Source organism: Salvia miltiorrhiza, chromosome 5, assembly GCF_028751815.1.
Source record: "Salvia miltiorrhiza cultivar Shanhuang (shh) chromosome 5, IMPLAD_Smil_shh, whole genome shotgun sequence".
NCBI classification, from domain to species: domain Eukaryota; kingdom Viridiplantae; phylum Streptophyta; class Magnoliopsida; order Lamiales; family Lamiaceae; genus Salvia; species Salvia miltiorrhiza.
The window spans coordinates 26635682-26648770 of record NC_080391.1 but is presented as its reverse complement, the minus strand read 5'-3'; positions in this window follow the sequence as shown (position 1 = coordinate 26648770).

Below are 13089 nucleotides of genomic sequence, written 5' to 3'. Positions count from 1 at the left end.
TTTTCTTACTGCCTTTATAGTTTTTTGGGTTAATTACGCCAAAAACCATAAACTATACCCCCATTTTCAACATTTTTATGAACTTTTTTTGTTTATCAAAAATTCCCTGAATTTAATGTGTTGAACATTTTTCCATGACTATTTCCTCCGGTGAAGCTCCGGACTGAACTGTCGCCTACGTGGTAATACCGAGCTGACATGGCGCTTACTTAGAAAAAAAATAAACAAACAAACAAAATATCCATGCCTCCGCCGCCGTTGTTGTGGTCGCTGCCCCTAATTTTAGCAGATGCCCTGGTCAAAACCCTACCTCCTTCGCCATGTCTCCGCCGCCGCTTCCATTCCAGACGTCGAGCAATTAGGGTTATTTTCATGGATCGAGCAATTAGGGTTGTTTTCGATTCGGGTGGTATCTGTCGGCGACTTGCGACTAAGGCGGAGGTGGAGAAGAGGAATCAACGGTGTAGAACGGCGGCGACAGTGTGGATGGTGTAGAAGAAATCGCCGGAGGGATGAATTTTCGCAACGCACGCCACTGCCCCCTCTTTCTCCACCGCCCTCCCCCTCCACCATCACCAGATCCGCCGCCACCAACCACCCCCGTAGATTCGCTGCCTCCCAGATCGAACAGTAGGCTAGCCGCCACCAGCCATGGCATGGATGGGCTCGACTGCTGTTGTTCGACTTCCGACGAGCTCAAAATAAAAATATTAAAAGCTGTCGGGGTGTGGGGGGCACGCATAAAGTTGTTTGGGTGTTGGGTGCGTTTTTGCACCTAATTTCTTGATTTCCAAGTGGATAATGAGATAGGGCTTCGCCTTAATGTCGAGCCCAAGTTGTTATTTATTTAGGCTATCAAACACTTGAATATCCCAAGATACTTAAGATATATGGCTTAACCAAAGCTATCAAACACAACCTTAGGGACGTTGTCTCAATAAAGGGATTATAGTGAAAGATATGAGCATCCACATTGGTCTTACTTGATAGCTTACTTGAGTAAGAAGGCCACATTGGGATTACTTGATAGCCTACTTGATTTTTTTAGTTTTGATTTTTGTATTTTTTATTTAAATTTAATTGCATAAATTTGAATAACACAATTTACTAAAATTTTAAATTGTATCAATTTTAAAATCTTAAAAATTACATAAAAAAAACTAAAAATATAATTTAAAATTACTAAAATATAGCCTCCTTTTGCTTACTTGAATTCAGAGCCTCCTTTTGTTTACTAAAATATAGCCATGTTTTGAAAGTCGGCACAGGAGGAGTAAACAAAAGTTGCTTACTTGATGAGTATGGACACCTCTCAAATGAATCCCGATGAGTTGGCGTTTCACTTGGCCAAGGTGGAAGAAATCAAGCAACACAATAATCTCCCATAGATTCTAGGTTTCTTTTGTATGTTTTTTTAATTTTAAGTAATTTTGGACTTTATTTAATTGTATTGCAATTTTAATTTTCAATCAATGTAGTGTTAATTTTTAAATTTAATGAAATTTGAGTTGTTAGATTTAGGGGTAATTGTCCCTAAATACATAAACTTTCACATATTTCTGGAATTGCACACCATCTTTAGATTCTGCCCCACAATACATGAACTTTGAGATTCTTCTGTTTTTTCTCATGGCACCGGAAACCACTAAATGGAGAGATGACGTGGCTGCCGGAAAACACACGTGGATTCGCCGGCTCTGCTCAGCTCAGCTCTGCCCTGCTCTGCTCAGCTCAGCTCAGCTCTACTTAGCTCAGCTCTGCCCTGCTCGACTCAGCTCAGCTCTGCTCTGCTAAGCTCAGATCTGCTCAGCTCAGCTAAGCTCAGCTCTGCTCAGAGCTGAGCTTAGCAGAGCAGAGCTGAGAAGAGCTGAGCTGAGCAGAGCCGGCGAATCCACGTGTGTTTTCCAACAGCCACGTCATCTCTCCATTTAGTGGTTTCCGGTGCCATGGGAAAAAATAGAAGAATCTCAAAGTTCATGTATTGTCGGGCAGAATCTAAAGATGGTGTGCAATTCCAGAAATATGTGAAAGTTTATGTATTTATGGGCAATTACCCCTTAGATTTAATGAAGGATTTTTCATGTTATGTGAGCTCTTGCAGTAACGCGTGGGTATCAATTCGAGCTATTGGTTGGTTGATCTAACTATTTAAATTCAAAATTATTGAAAATAACTAAACTTTTAGATTTTGGGTCATAGATTTATGACAAATTCATGAAATCCTCAATCATATTCAGTGGCAGACCTAGAGGGGGTAGTGGGGGCACTGGCCCTATTGGGCTTTTTTTAAAACGCAAGGGTATTTTAGTAAATTCACAATTAATAATTAAAATTAATTAAAATTAATTAGACTAGGTGGAAACTAAGAATTACTCAGCCCGTCCGCTGCCAAATGTGATCCTTTGTCCCACTATTTTGTGTGTACCACCGTGTATCACTATTAATTTATCTATTTTATAATTATTTTTTATAAAAATAAAAATATTATTATATTATGAACTCTAATTAATATTTATCACTAAAAATTGAAATTTGAAAAAATTATATACCCTAACTTTGAATTAATAAACCCAAATAATTAATTATTAATTCAAATAAATATAAAAAAATAGTTATTAATTCAAATAAATATAAAAAATTATAATAAATTAAAAGTGGTACACGGTGGTATACACAAAATAGTGGGGCAGATGATCGGTCTCCTGCATATTGGTTTTGAAATCTGGGAGAATCATTATGTTTCTCACATCACCGGTATGAGAGATGTTATGAAGATATTATGCCACGATATCCAAACATGAAAAATAGAAGAGAGATGTTATGAGATTCTTATGTTTAGCTTATATTTTATTGACGTTGTAATGTTATTTAAACCGTATTATGATTATATTAAATTTTTATTTATTTTAACTTTTTTGTATGAATTTATGAATTTATAATTATTTGGCCCCCACTGAATAAAATGTCTAGGTCCGTCACTGATCATATTAATCCTCAACATACACTAACTGCCATCCCATTAGGCCACAATTTTTCATATATCCTATATATAAATATAACAATAATAATTGATTAATTACTTAAAATCTTATTTCTAGAAACGGAAAGATTTAGATAGAATTAAATTTACTATATACAGAATTCGGTGTTATTATTATATACCATATAGATATAGATTATTATTATTATTATAATTATAATAATTATTATTAACTAGACACAAAACCCTGCGAAGGGTTTATGTTGGCCGTTTTGAAAGGTTGTCAATATTTAATCGGGTTAATATGCAAAAATACCCCTAACGTTACCTCCCCAATTACACTTAAGCCTCTAATCTATCGTTGATAGCAACTAACACCCCAAAGTTCATTCAGTACTATAATTAAATCCATAAACAAAATTTCTTTCACAAAATTAAGAAATTCATTTTTTTTAATTTATATAATATATAAAAGGGGAGTTTTCTCCCTCCATTTTTTCCCACCATTTTTTCTCTCTCTTATCCGATCAATTTTTTCATATAAATAAATATTTTCATACACAGACATAAATAAAAAAAATTGTGAAATTTTAACAAAGAGAAAGAAAATACAATATTTTAAAATTATAATAACTTATTTGTTTTAAATTTATTTTTAATAATTTTTATACCATATTAAATATTTTGTTACAAACTTAAAAATAAGATGCTTATTAAATATTTTTTCATAAATTAAATTTGATATTATTTAGAAAAATATTAAAATTATAAAAGAAAAAAAAAGATGAAAAATAATGAAAAATTGATGGGAGAAGAGAGAAAAAAAAAATGGTGGGAAAAATTGAAGGGAGAAAGCTCTCCTTTTATATATTAATATAAATTTTTTAAAAAAATGAATTTCTTGATTTTGTGAAGGAAATTTTGTTTATGGGTTTAATTGTACTCCATTCGTCCCAGAAATAATAGCATGTTTCTTTTGGGCACGAAGATTAAGAAGTGTTAAATTAGTAAGATAAAGTGATGGGCCACATATTTAAAGATGTTATTAGTAAAATTAATTGTTAGCTAATCTACATCAATTGAATTCGGAGAAAATTTATCCAATATGCAAAAACAGAATTCTCCTCAACGAATTGAAACATAAATTGAATTAGGGGAAAATTTATCCAATATGCAAAAATGGAATTCACCTCAACGAATTGAAACATAAATTCATCCCTAAATTGCTAAAAGTAAATGCAGAATCAAAATTCAAATGGAAGCTTCATCAAAATTCATCCAAAATCAAGTTCATTCATAAATTCAAAATTCAAAGGAAAGCTTCATAAAATCGCCACCATTATGAAGGAATATTAAACTTAATTAATACTCGATTTGCCCGAGGATCGTCTCTTGGATTATCTTAATTCACCATACATCGATTAAACCTAGCATGCTCATATAAATTTAAGTGCTGCACCTTGGAGTTAGAAATACCTGAAGAATTCCTAAGAATTCATCAATTCGTCGCTGAACAGGTCAGCCAACTTCAACGCTCTGTTTGACCCCTCAAACAACCTCCAATCGTATTTTGTGCAGAAATATGACTTATTCGTCTTTGAAAGAGCTTTACGTGACCGCTTGTTTCACCTCAGTCGGAGTTCTGTAGAGGAAGTTATGGCCGTTCTTCGGTAACTGCCAGAACTTGATTTCCTGCGAAAAACTGACTCCAGCTCAGATCTTCTGAACTGCATCCCGCTCAGTTTCCAACGTTGGATGGACAACGAACTATGAGAACTCCCAGAGACAGTAGCCGCCCACTCAGTATTGTCGCCCCACTCTGCTTTCTCAAAACCCTAATTTTTGTATGTATTATTCTGAGAGCAGATAGCTGTATTTATAGACAAAACACAGACCTAGGGCCCTTATACTGCTGTTGGGGTCCCCTACTGTTTCCTGGGCTCAGGAGACTTTGGGCCAGTCCAGAGATCAGATACAAGGAATAAAGATGGGCCTCCAATGAATTAATTTCTATGATCAGCCCAGATCATAATTAATTCATAACTATTAATTCATTCCACTAGAGAATCAATAGTGACTTACCCCTTTATTGTCGGTGATGAGTCGGGGCTTGTATTTAGACTTATTAAATCTCCTTATTTAAAATATCCGACATCCATTAATTAATTAAAGCTGTGACAGCTTATATTAATTAATCTCTTTGTAATCCTTAAGCAGTACCACTCAAACATTATTATTGCGCCTGAACTTAATCAACCTGCAGGGTTTAACACAATAAACCTTATTGAGCTCCTTAAGGGGATGTCATTATCCTATACCGGATACGGGTACTAATACAGATAATCAAATATCATATATTGACCGCTATCACCCAAGATACAGAGTACTCAAGTTACTATATAACTCTCACCCATAGTAAGTCAAAGTGATATACGAATCAACATATATATTTGAAATCTTATTAGTATTAAGATACTTTTAAGTCACCGAGATCTTGATTCTTCACTTATGTCAGATAGAAGAATACATCTCACTGTGATCATATCAATACGTTATGACGTACCAGTATAGACAAATAGTCAAGACAAATTATTTCCATCTATACTGCAGCCTAGACCAACGACTCGTCCTAGAGTCATCTCGGCTGTGATCGGTTTATATCTCTTAAGGTTATTCCAATTATATGGTCTTCTGTGATCTACAAAACACCATATAATCTACTTATACAGAGACAAAGGACATACATATGCAATCATGACCACAATCAGATAGGAGATTAAATAGTAAACACATGAATCACTGTATACAAGCATAAAACGTTCTTGCTTTCAGTATACAAATCCAACACATTCTGCCTAAATGATGTGGATAATGAGATCGGTTCGACGGCCATTCGCCTAATTTCACGCGGCGGCCAATTTCTCATCGTCTGCGGCGGCGGTGGAAGATGAGCGCGGCGTAAGAGATAGGGCGAGGAACGACTGGAAGAGAGAAGAAATTAAGTCCATCTACGATTCGCCTATCCTTGATCTGCTATTCCATGCTATATGTTGTCTGCATTTGTTTGCTCTCTCTTGCAATCTTCCTCCACCGCTAGGTTAATTCATTTATTTTCTCGAATTGCCTTCCTTTTCTTATAATTTTGTGGTAATGTAATGTTGCAGGCTCAAGTTCATAGACATTCTCACAATTTCAGGAAGTGCAGCAGTGCACGCTTCTATCAATCAAGATTGGTGGATGTAATGAAGATTGTTCTTATTGCCCGCAGTCGACAAGATACAACACCAGACTCAAAGCACATAAGCTTATGAATAAGGATGCAGTCTTGGAGGCTGCCAAAAAGGTTCATTTCTTTTCTATGAGCTCCGTGATTTTCTCTTCTCCATATAGGTTATCTACTATAGTAAGATAACGTGTCTGCTATACTCAATTGATGATGTGAGCTTGGATTTCTCTCTGTGTAATATAGCAAATTGGCAATTCCCTTTAACCTCAAGATTCTTCTGGAAACATGCATTTGGAAATTCGTGCATGGAATATATGTGCCTAATTAGCTTGCTTTTCTCTTCACACATTTTTTCGAGGATGGCTTCTAGGTATGTGATATATATATAGCCCAATCTGTGGCATCAAAGAAAACTCAGGGTAGCTATGATGGAGCTGGAGCGAGCTATTGATTTTTCTTTGTAATTTTTCTATGATTATCCTACTTGAGTAAGTTGCTTTCGTATGCATGTACATCAAACTTATAAAGCATCTCGTCACTTTGTTATGAAACAGGCAAAAGAGGCAGGCAACACTAGGTTTTGTCTAGGTGCAGCATGGCGAGACACTATAGGAAGGAAAACTAATTTCAACCAAATCCTTGAGTATGTTAAATGATTTATGCTTAATTGTTCTAATTTTAGGGGTTTGCATGTGCATATTTTAAGTTAAATCTTCTGGAAATTGGTGCGTTTTATGATTTGTTTTTTGCTTTGCAGGAGATTTAGGTTTTATAGATGGAAGAATGCAATTTTGGAGATTTTGGGTTAAGAATGACGTTTTTTTAGGATAGCTCTGTCACCAGAGCTGAGCTACGAGGATAGCTTTGTCGCCAGAGCTGAGCTGCGAGGATAGCTCTGTCGCCCGAGCTGAGCTGACTTGCAAAGTTAGAGCCAAAATTTCCAGAGCTGAACTTCCCTATGCATAGCTGAAATTTTCAGAGCAGAGCTGAATTTGCCAGAGCTGACTTCCAGCTCTGTCATGACCACCAGAGCTGACTTCCAGCTCTGACTACCTTTCCAGAGCTGACGCACCAGAGTTCGCTTTTCAGAGCAGAGTTACTCTCGCCAAAGCTAAATTTCCAGAGCTGACTTCCAGCTCTGCCATGATCGCCAAAGTAATTTGACAGCGCAGAGCTAAAGATCGACAGAGTCAACTTATGCAGAGCTGACTTTTCAGCTCTGCACTTTTTCAGAGCTCGCCGACCTTTACAGAGCTGCGATTTTCGCCAGGATGGAGATTACTTGCAGAGCACGCCAGCTGGACTTACCTATGTTTACACGATTCTTTTGCCTTTAGAGTCCAGCTTTGCATGGCAACTTTGAGGATAAGTCTATAAATAGGGCTTTGTTTTTCATTGTAAAGCTCTCGTTTTTTGCCCTAATTTTTGTGTTCTGCCGTGGAGAGTATTCCAGCGCTGCACCAAGACTTAGGCATTTATTGCTTTCCTATTTTCTTCAAGTTTTCGAGTTTTTAGTTCTAGTTTGCTTTTAATGGATTTTCCCTTGCCAGGGGGAAAACTCCGAGTAGGGGTGGTCACCCCCGCAACATCGGACAATGTCCGATAGGTGTCCGATAGGTGTCCTTACCAACAAATGCAACACAATCAACCCACACCGAACACAAGTACCAGGGAGAGGGGATGTAGGATTTACCTAGGTCTGCGGTGGAAACTGAGGAAGATTAATCGCGAGGTTTACGCCGAAATGAGGGAAGGAAGGCCGCCGGAAACAATGGGAGTAGTTGAAACGTATGAAACAAGAGTGAAGAAAGTGAGAAATGAAAACTGTCTGTTTGAATTTGCTAAGTATAACCCACGCGGGCAATAGGGAAATAGCGTGATGGGCGACACGTGGCACCAAGGGGAAGATCGACGGCTGAGGATTCCTACGGAAATACGGAATGACGGAAGGGCAAAAAAGGTAACCTCGGGATACGGAAAAACACACTGTAAAAGGGCGGGCATTTAATGCGGGTGACGTCAGCCACGCGGGCAAACACTCTGACTAGTTACTTGGAACGAAAGGAAAGGAATGTCTCCTGCCAAGTGCGATCCCTAAGCAATTAACTCCAAAAGCAAGAAATAAAAGTCTAAATCTAATAAGTAAAAACAACGTCTAACTCCAACTAAACTAATTGCTAATATACTACTCCATAATCTAATACATAAGCTCCGCCGCCAATCTCCAATATCCCCTAGCCAATTCCCTAATATATAGTATATAACTATCTAATGTGGCGGCTAAGTGGAATCCCAAAAAGAATGCTTAGGGAATTAAATCCCTTCATGGCCGTGTATCACCCAATAATTGGGCCAATCAGCTACTTACAAAATAAAGCCCAAAGGTAATTAAAACACAAGAGTTTAAGGGCTTAATTAAATCTAAAATAATTAGCTCCAAGCCCAATCTCTAATTATCTCTTCGAAATCATGCCAACTTCATCAAAATTACGTCTTCCTTGAACTTTCTTCATCCACGAGCTTCCAACCATAATTCATGCAATTCCTGCTCCAAAACGCCAACGAACTTGTGTAATATCATATAAAATCACACGATAAATAACTTGAATCTAGACAACTAAATCACACACATCAAATCTCCTCACACTTAAATCATACTTGCCCTCAAGTATGAAGTGAAGAAAAGACTAAATGATGGAATTAACTATCTAGACACGACCTCCCCTTGACTCAACACACAAACACACGAAAAGGAAAAGAACGATGGAAGATAAGAGATGAGACACGAAAACACAACAGTCAAGTAAATGCCAACTGCTAGCTTGTAACTTATACTGCCAAGATGAACTAAGTAATTCATAAATAACTCTCAACCTTCAAAATGAAAAATTTAGAATCTCAAGAATGCATCTCTATCATCAAATTAGTCAAAATCAAGCAATAGCAAGTACAACTCACGGTTTCACTCATTCGCTCAATTTTCTCCATAAGATATGAGGTCATTCACACACACACAAGAAAAGATCCACTCGGTCATGATATGTCGCGGTCAAATAGTGATTCAAAAAGGACTTTGTTCATTTGGCGTAATGGGGCTAGGGACCATTCATAAAATTGGAAGGATCTAAAGGGGTTCCTAGGTTTAAGCAATGAAGATCAAAGTGTGCACATCTAATCCAAACCATCATCCACAATTTCAAGTTCATAGAGAAAGAAAGCAACCAAACTTAGGGGAAAAACTCCAACAATAACAATGATACTACATGCTCAACTCAAACTAGTGCAACATCTTTTTTTTTCTTTTCTTTGTTTTTTTTCTTTTTTTCAATTTTTTTTCTTCTTTTTTTTTTCTTTTTCTCAATTTTTTTTCTTTTTTTTTTCTTTTTCAGCAGCACCCTTCTTTTTTTATATCCCCAATCAACATGTAATCATCATCTACAAAATATCCCCACAAATCGTCTCCCAAACCCAATCTGAATTCACTGCCACTGTTTGGCCAAACGAATCATAGATCCTTATCATCTAGCACAAGACAACAGTTTGGGCAAATGACACATGTAACCACAGCTTAATTTTCTCTAGTAATTAGTGGAATGAAGTTCAAAATTAGACATGCATCACTGGGCCAAAGAGAGAGTCCAAAACAGGCCTTGGCTAATTATTTAGTGACTAATAAGAATAAAAATGGTCAAGGCTTCAAAAATGGCTCACTAGGAGTTAATGTATGGGTAGGCAATGAAACGCAGGCCAAATCGGCTTTCCTAGTGCCTTCTATCATTTGTCACAAATAACACACTTAATATCACGATCTCATGAACATCAAATCACTCAAAAAAAAAAGAAATGTAGTAGAGAGTGCTCTACTCTATTAAGCTCAAATCTCATTTATGTGTGGTTTTTACTCACTTATTACCTTTATTCGTCATCCCAATTTTCATCTAATAAAGATTCATCCAAAAAAATCACAATTCTTCAATTCCAAAAGTATCAAGTCATCTACTTCATCACAAAGTGCAACTTGGCAGCATGCATACACAAAACTAACAAACCAACACTCACTTGACTAACATGCAAGACAACACAACGACTCAACAAAGACACATCCCTCTCCTCACACTTAGACGTTGCTTGCCCTCAAGCAAACAAGAAAAAGCATAAAAAAGGGAAGCACACAAAAAACTAACTAAAACACAAGACAAAAAAACAAAACAAAGAGAAACAAAAAGAAAAATCAAACACAAGGGAAGGACATCACCGTGCACGCTGCCTTGTGGAGATGCCGGCAGAGAGCGGAAGGCGGCAGTTCTGGAGGGGGTCGCGGCGGCGGCGGTGTTTCAGGAGGAGAGATTCGAGTGGAGATGGAGGGCGGTAATGGAGGCTGGCGGTGGTAATTTCCAGATGCAGATGAAAAGATATGACGGCCGGAACAGGGAGGTGTTGGATTGTGGAATTGGAGAGCAGCGGCGGGTGCAGGTTGGAGATGGAGGCTGGAGGTATGTGGCTGCGGCGGCGGTTCTGGAGTAGGTCGTGGCAGTGGTGGTGTTTCAGGCGGAGATATGCGAGTGGAGATGGCTGGAGTGGGTTTTGAAGGAGGTGGAATTGAGAGGGAAACGATGGGGGAAATTTTGACTAGGTCAAATCCTCCATCAAATCCCAGAATTGCAGTTGACTCCACCACACTTAGCATAGTGTCCAATTTGACCCCAAATTATCCAGAATCTTCAAAATGACACCCAAACCCTACCTCTTTCAAGTCTACCTTCGATGGCTTCACAACAGCTGGCATACTCGGTTCTGTGTTGGTCGATTTGGGCATCCTGCTCGATAGGTGCCGAATTGAAATTTCGTCCGTGGAGTACAGCTGCATGATAATCTCTCGAATAGCATCATTCTCCTCTGTTTTGGCATCCTCATCATTCCGCACACTGAAAATAACTTGATCGAGCTCCTCTTCCCTGAAATTCTCAACAACATCATCAACCAAAGGATCAATCACAGTCATGAAAATAGATTCAGGATCCTCTTCGATTTCTACTTCTGCCTCTGAGTCAGGATCCGTTTGGGCAAACAGATCCTCTTCAACAGTGAATGCACTGAGTTCAGCTTTGAGAACGGTTCTGTTTGGGCAAACAAAACAATTTTCGACTCTGACAGTTTTCGCAACTTCCTCGGCTTACCTCTTTTCTCAATCACAGAACAACCTGCACCTTTTTTTTTAAAACCTGAAAAAAAAACAACAAAAAAAATAAAATAAAATAAAATCAATAGGAAAAAGAAATTAATTAACACCGTTCCCCGGCAACGGCGCCAATTTGGTGGTCGTCGTATCCCACCAAATAATTCCTGCAATAGCTAAGAATTAATATAGTTAGTAGTAAGCAGGGTCGAACCACATGGAACGGGTAATTGCAATCAATTTACTAAAGATCTAAAAAAATGGTGTAGCCACCACGCCTTAAATTGAAAGAAATATTAATTAACTAAGAAAGCGAATTAAATCAAATAAAATAACACTAGAAAATAATCAAAGAAAAGTAACTCAGCTCGAATAAATCCATATTAATTTAATAACTCTGATCATCGACGCAAAGATTAATTAATCCCTATCAACCAACCAGTTATAGGACCGTGAAACGCAACGGACGTACCCCAATTCCTACTTACTGTGTCGATAAACAGCTGGAGACGCCAGACCTGCTTATTTCCCTTATTAAAATATAACCTAGCTGGAGACGCCAGACCTAGATTTAATATTCTAATAGCATTAAGATGAAGGAACCCAGTTTAGATAAATTATCCTAGATACGCTAGTAATAATTCATCCACCAATTTATTCCTACTACGAACATGGTAGCTTTATCACTAATCAGCCATATTCCAACAATTACGGATTGTGGGAACCAATTGACTGTAATCCAATTTAACCTAAGTTGATCAGACTTAAATTAAATCAGAACTATCTTTAAACACAAGGAATAAATCGAAATCAACAGGAATCAATTATATGAACAATTAGGTCTCACAAATTATTAAATCAATACTTCATTATTCTCGCCGAATTAAAAATTTAGCTATTCATAATTAAAACTAGAACAATCAAGTAAATAAAATCAAACATGAAATTCAAGAAATAAATTGCAAACTAAAATAAACCAATCACCACAATGATGAAAGAACGTCTTCTGGCAACTCCAAAGAATTCGAAGGTCAAGTCCCCTCTTTACCAAGTCTAAGCAAAAAATAAAGGTGAAAAAAACTAAACAAACTAATCTAATAAAATAATACTTGTCTTGCAAAAACTAAAACTAATATATATATGTCCTCCTAATCTCTTTCTAATGTGGCGGCTATTAGGAGTCTCCAAAACAAGGGACTTATATCCCTAATCAAAACAATGCCGCCAATCTCCACACATGGGCTGCCAAGCCGAAAATAAAAGGCCCAAATGAATAATTAAAAAGAGTTTTAAGGCTAATACATCCAAAATAAATAAATTCAAGCCCAGCTCTCATGCATCTCCAAATTTAAGCTAAAACTTCATCAAAATTCTCGACTTTCATCATCTCCCGGCATCTGCCATCTTCATTCTCCATTCACACAATTCCTGCGCCAAAACACCATAAACTTGGGTAATATCAAAGAAAAATCACACGATAAAAAGCATAAATCTAGACAACTAATTCACACACATCATTACTCCGTGCCAGAGCGAACTAGCCAGACCAGAGAGGGGAGTAGCCGATGAGGAGTAATATGTGTAGAGCAGAGTAATAAGCGTTGCACCCAGGAAGCATCAGAGGAATCACTCGGACAGAGGAATGGGTTTGGGCAGAGGAATGGGTTCAGACCAGAGGAATCCCTCGGATCAGAGGAATCATTTAGG